The sequence below is a fragment of the Acyrthosiphon pisum genome, chromosome A1 (genome assembly GCF_005508785.2).
Source record: "Acyrthosiphon pisum isolate AL4f chromosome A1, pea_aphid_22Mar2018_4r6ur, whole genome shotgun sequence".
Classification (NCBI taxonomy): domain Eukaryota; kingdom Metazoa; phylum Arthropoda; class Insecta; order Hemiptera; family Aphididae; genus Acyrthosiphon; species Acyrthosiphon pisum.
Genome location: NC_042494.1, coordinates 144,124,781 through 144,131,936, shown reverse-complemented (window position 1 = coordinate 144,131,936; position 7,156 = coordinate 144,124,781).

The following is a 7,156-nucleotide window of genomic DNA, read 5'->3' as shown; positions in this document are numbered from 1 at the left end:
CAATACATAATAATATATTATAATATAGGTATCCTTCGGGCCTTGACAAATACCGCTCTGTAGTTGGTGATGGTGCGGCATTGCGGCGTCAGATGCGAAGGTTAACACCGTATTTTATGTATATATATATGTGTATAATGTATATATAATATATAAATGGCATCTGCAGCCGTAATACCTAACCTACCATTATCTATATAATATCTGTCCGTGTATGTATATAAAAGCGGTGGTGGCGGCGGCGGTGGCTGCCGAGAAAATTGAACGCATAAATCGGCCGGACGGGTAAAAGCTCCCGGTTTATATATCCTTATCTCGGAACCGGCGCCGGTGGCGGTGCGGGGAAATTCGGTTTTCATAACCCTATAATTGGCCGATTAAAGTCGCCCGTTAAATTTCACAGTGCTCCGCAGGCTCTGGCGGGAAATTGCGAGCGTAAGCAGCACACCAAGTAGAATATATTATATATATACATATACGTATGCGTATAGCGAGCATGCCGTAAACAAACACGCGCGCGCCTTATGGCAATATCGCTCGGGTGGCGGACGCGTTTTTATCGCGACAAAATAATATGTTATATATACCATGAGCGGGTTGTATGCGCGATATTATTATCATAATCTGGCAAACTGCAGATTGTACGCCATATTATATATTATATTTTTTATATATATTATAATCATTATATTTATAGCTGGAAGTTCCGACCGCCGTTCCATCACACCGTTTTATAGCTGGTCGAAATATGTTCACCTCCACCTATTTCAGTGGTATCATACCGGAAATTCGTTACTTGTAATCGGTGATTTAAATGCAATGTAATATTGTTGGTCAAAATAAATTGAACGGTAAAATATTGTCATATGCCTAACAATTAGCAGTAAAAAATGTGGGTCTCATTTGAAAAAAAGAAGTGTGTATCGCCACGGGACACTTCTTAAATGGTATGGAAATCTATACAATTTAAAATAATAGTATGGTCTATGAGCATATTTAATATTATAATTCGAATAAATTTATTATTAAAGGGAAAAACGAGGGTGAGCATGTTGGTAAATCCCTCCGTATATTCTCGTATTTAATTAACCGGCTCTATTTGAATTAAAATGTATTCCCGACATAATAAGCATATACAATCTCGTATCCAAGGAAATGGTGAGCTAGTATTAAACTATAATTTATTTATCTTTAATCTCGAATGCTGAAACGAAAATTCAAGTGCCGTCCGCTACGACAGCCCCGACTAAGTAAAAATCCTTACCCGAAATCAATTTAGCCGTGCCGATCACGTATGTGGATCCGCAGGCTACGGATTTTTCAATAAAGGACCAAGTGGTAACCACGAACACGGTCAACCCTAGGAGCCGATCTCTTGTCATGTCTTAAATAATTACATTGAACGACATGGATTTGGACGTGGCCAAGAGGCGTGCGAGCTTTTACGCTGCAAATCGACTGACCAAAGTCTATTGTTCCATGCCAAATATCATGTTGATGACACCCGAAACGGCAATCAAAGTGCCGTCCGCCATGATTAGTCCCAATGGAGCTGAAGACCCCGACAAAACTGAATGCTGCGAATCCGGTAACCCGTGTGAAACTGCAGGAGACAAATGCTGCAATAATGGGCCGGAAGGTAACCACGAACATGGTCGAACCTATAAGAGCCGATCATTTTGGAAACGTACTAAAAAATTCTTCAGGCGATTATTGTGCTGCGCGTAGTTCCGAGCAATTACTGTTGTGCCATTGTAGATGCTGCTATAAGTATAGTTAATGTACCGTATAGATAGGTACAATCTACAACAATAATTTTTTTAATTATTTATATGCTTTGTCGAATGTATACAATTTATAAAATGTATAAAATTTTTGAAATAATTGTACAAAATTTCGAAGTAAAATGAAATGTTCAAATAATAATTTATATCACCTACACATTATTAAATTATTTATGTTCGAGGTATATTATTATGTATAAGTTACATTTTTCATAATTATTTCAAATAATATGTAAAAATATTTGAAATAATTATAGCTACCTACTGTAAATTGTATTAATTTAGCACAAATATATATTTTCATTGAATAATTCAATTGGTTTCTTTTTTTATATATTATAAGTAAATGCCAAAACGCTATGTAAAATTAATTTATAGCGTGTGAAAATATTGTGAATAGTTATTTTTTGTAAATTAAGCCACAGGATACGACAATTTAAGCAAATAATTAAAACCCCAAAAGTGTTCAACACAATAATTTAGTTTAAAATATCTAAAGACAATAATAAAATTGTTGACAAATATATTTTTCCGTTTGTAATTTTAATAAACATAATATTGAACTGTGTACTATAGCGTGAAACACGATGTACAAAAAATATAAAATATTTTACGGTCACCGACATTTTGCCATTAATTGAAAATGTATTCATATATTCTAATTTTTGGAATTTTCAAGTATGCTTATGGGCCATAATTTTATTTTTAATACTTAATTTTTTTTATATTATTTAATAAAGAGGATCTTGTGGTGATACAAGCTTATATTTCCCTAATGAGTATTATAGCGGTAGCGGTACTCTAAATTGTTAAAATGTTTTGTATAAAAAAAAAGCTACAAAAGCTCACTCTACGACCGTGCTAAGTTTCCGGTTTCCCTTATACTACGGTACCAATGTTTTTAATATTGGCTAGTATGAATCTATATTAAATACTCAAATGTTAATATTTTTTAATAATGGCAAAAATATTTACTTTCAATAGAACCATTGTAAAATCTTAATACAAACAATCGTATCTGTGTACAGTAACTAATCTACGGACTATTTGAGCTGAGGGAGGCGAATCCGAGCGAAGCTCTTATATACGCGGGATAGCCGTTTACTAAACGGCATACTTCTTTGCAACGAATTAACCGATCTCGACCAAACTTGGCACGGTGATAGTGTGGACATCGCTGAGTGCTAACAAGTGGTTTTGATCGATGTCCTACCTACCATCGATGAATAATCACTGAAAAACTAAATTTTGTTTCCATAGAAACATAGATCTGCCATAAATCAATAATTTCACAACAAATATACTTTCAGTTATCAGAATCTATAAAATTCAAAAAACAAGTTCAATAGGCTTCGGTGTGTTTAACTCGCTCAGCTTAATTTCTTGCAATCAGCGAACCGCATTACAGTCCTAGTAATAAATAACTTAATATCAACAAATCGTAACTATGTACTGGTAACTAACGGACGGATAGACACAACGGAGATATAAGGTGTTCTAAACGTTTGTTTAGACACCTAAAATGTTTTGTATTAATTGATTATATCAATCCACCATAGGTAGAATACGACAAACTTGGTATAACTTTAATACTTTAGAGTTAAATCATACATTAACGCACATACAGCACGGGGTCCGCAATCTACCGCAGGTAGATTGCCTACCTGATAATGTACTGCTGCGAATCAAAATTTTTATTCCGGGCAACGGAAAAGTTAAGATTAATTTTGAAACCATACACCGAATATTAAATAACGAATTGAACAAAGTTTGAGTCACATAAAGTTGGTACATTTAATGGGCAACGAAGTGCACGGGTTCAGCTAGTAATGTATAAGGTAAGGATAATCGATTTTAAAATAGTTTTAAAAAACTATTAAATAAATTTGTATTAAAATTAAATGTATTTTTAACATAGTATAGGTACTTATTAGATTCAGAAAATGTTTACAAATTATAAATTGTTTATATAGATTAGTATTTTTTACAATAATTTTCAAATCAGTTAGCCCCTATAGGTACCTTCCAAACCTATATCGTGGACCCATATTATTTTTAGCATATAAAGTTATTTTTAAATAACTAAAAAACGGTTTTGACTTCTAATATTTGGACACATTAACTTTGTCATTAGAGTCTTTACTTAACAATATTTACAGAAAATAGTGCGATTCTCAAATAGAAGTGTATGTGTATACTTCACTTAAAATATTTTCCTAAAGCTAAAATTTATAAAAATTAGAAATATTAGAATTATTATTTGAATATACATATTATTATAGAAGAAACATTGTAGGTAAGCCTTATGACTGACACAGTATACATCAATAATAAATAATCGACGTTTGCACGAGAAACGAATAATTAAAAATACGTTTTTGGTTTAAATCCACATTAGGAGATATCGGAGTATACCGTTAGTTTTTTTCCAAACGGAAAACTTATGAACTTTTGGTTCCTTAGTTTGGTATATATTCACTATACAGGTATAGACACAGAAGAAAAAAATTATAAATTTGCTTTCACATTAGTGTAACATATTATAATAAAACCACCGCTTTTGTCTAATCGCGATTCGTTTATAGACACGTGACATTTAAAAAAAAAAAAGTAAACGGGGCAGCTAGAATGGTTGGCGAGGAGTGTTTAATATTTTGAAAAGGGCTGCTGCAATGTCTACATTAATCGCGTAAACATGAATAAATAAGACGCAATGGTGCGTTTCGCTAGAGAACTTAAAACGGAAAGAGGGTCAAAGTTATGTCGCACTTAATACAGATTTAATGCTCACGGAAATGCGACATTTCTCGTTTCCGTGCGTAACTAACTGCAAACAATTTTTTTTATTTTATTTATCTACAGTTTTATATTCACGAGGTGGAAAAACGCGGCGCGCCGTTCCTATGGCGTTTTAAATTTAACATTATTGTGTAATATTTTCATTTCTGCGAAACAGTAATATTACCACACCACGCTATATATACGGTAGCCAACTTATTTTTTTACCCCGTAATAATAAGAAAATATTGCCGCGAGAACGAACACCTGGCCTCTTAATCGAATCGTATATTTTTTCGCTAACCCGCGGCGAACAAAAAAATATAATATAGTAAAGTAGTTTCTGTATATATATATTTATATTTAATAAACCTAATTGTTTTTGAAAACCATTTTTCAAGACTGTAGCGTTATCATTATACGAAACGCGTATAATATAATATATAGGTGTACCGTGGGTAAGACTATATTATATGCGCAGTAAATGTCGAATAAACGGATAAAAATGTGTATTTACTTTTTAGGTGTGCGTCGAGTAACATCGATCCAAAAAAACTACCCTTATGTATAATACCTACGATTTGTTTTCTCGCCAACGTTATATATAATATAATAATATTGTAATTGTAATTTTCAGCTCGTCGTCGGTTTTATTCGATATCCTAAACATAATATTATAAGTCCAATATTGTGTAATCAAATATTATTTTAAACTATCAGAAAATGTAATTCAATACTCCGATGGCGCAATTAACCTGTGTTGTATAGCTCTAAATTATAACATAAGTACACATTAAGGACCAAATTTGGGGGAGGGGGATCCAAGTGAAAAATGGCCCAGCGACATTTCTCTGCACGGAGCGTCAGATTTTTTACAAATTAATACAATTTTATATTTTATATCTAAATACTTTGAACATAGGTAATTAAAAGTTTAAATTTTAAACCACTTACTATAGGTATTTGCGCATATAAAATCCTAGTCCAATCCTAAATTATTCTTTTCAGCACATACTTGTAACTTCAAATAATAAATAATCATATATATTGGTAGAGTATCTACATTATTTTTTTAATAGGTACTATGATTTATTATTTCGATTTCTACAGTGAATCTCAAAATCCTTGTTTGAGGACTCTTTAAAATGCAAATTTAGAAAATCTTAGTGGCCAGTGGGTCTATACATCATAATTTGATACTATTGACCAAAATATGTAATACTCATAGCTTCAGAGCTTCCAACTATAGTCGATGACGACTCAGTCAGTCAGTCAGTCAGCCAGTCAGGACAAGTTATTTTACATATATTATATACATATCGTGTGTCCGCGAAAACTGGATAGTGGGTACACTCTATAACTCAGTTACCTACATTACTCAGTACCCTATACATTTATTAATTTAGAATTCTGTCAGCGGGAAATTGATGATCCAATATTCTAAGTTACATGAGTAAATTACCAGCAAACGGAATTCAAAAATATGTTTAGGTTACTGAGTAATATGGGTAATTTAATTGTGCAATGTAACCTTGTTTTCGCAGAAACACTATTTGTATTTTATTTTTTATTTATTCTTCAAGAAGATAATGGGCCCCACTGATCATATTCGTATATAGTTAATTTATTGTAATATAACTCACAGTGTGAATCTCACCCATCGCTTACCATAGTTATATAATATTGTAATGTAGATATGTACAGAAAAATATATTGAAATCAATTCAATTTAAACGCGCTAGTGGCGTGCAGCAAAAGCTGCATTTCGAATCTTTGCAAATATTTCGAGTAGGTGTAGGTACATAAATAATAAATATATTACACGCGTGCATCTATTCACAAATTCGTTAGATTAAATCGGTGACAAATTAATAGTGAACGGTTACTACAAAAAAATAACCGGTGGTAAAATATTTCCACCAGATATTCATTTGATAATAGCTATCCCCCTTCTACAACAAAATAATTATCTTTTATTATGTTATCATTGTTTGTTAAATAAATGTTGATAACATGTGCATTAATTGGGAGAGGGGATTATCAATTGTAACCGTCCATTGGAGATGGTCCAAAAAAGTGTCACCAGTTTGTAACCAAAGTGATCGGTTTGGTAAAACGAATTTCTTTTTTATCACAAACTGATTATTCAATTTTAAATTTGATACATTTTGTCAAAATTCGATCTTTAAGTGCTTATAAAAAAAAATTGTGCCTATGTATTTTTAATATTTTTCAACTGCAAGGTAATAATATATCAGGAGCCTTGTGTTTAATTTTTACACTTTTTGGCCCAACAGATAAAACTTTATTGATATTTATAGAAAAAAAACAAAAAATAAATGAAAACTGACAATGTCCGTAAACAGGTCAAAAAGAGTCAAATTATTTTCAAAATTTTATCGTGTATAGAAAATGCTAATATAAACATTCAGCGAAAACTTCAAGTATCTACAGTCATTCGTTTTTTAATTACAACATAATAAGAAAATCGTTGCATGAGAATCGAATGAATATCAAATGTTGTAAAAATATGAATTTCAAACGCTCATAAAAATGTAATTTTACTTGTTTGTAGACATTTTTTTTTTTTGAAA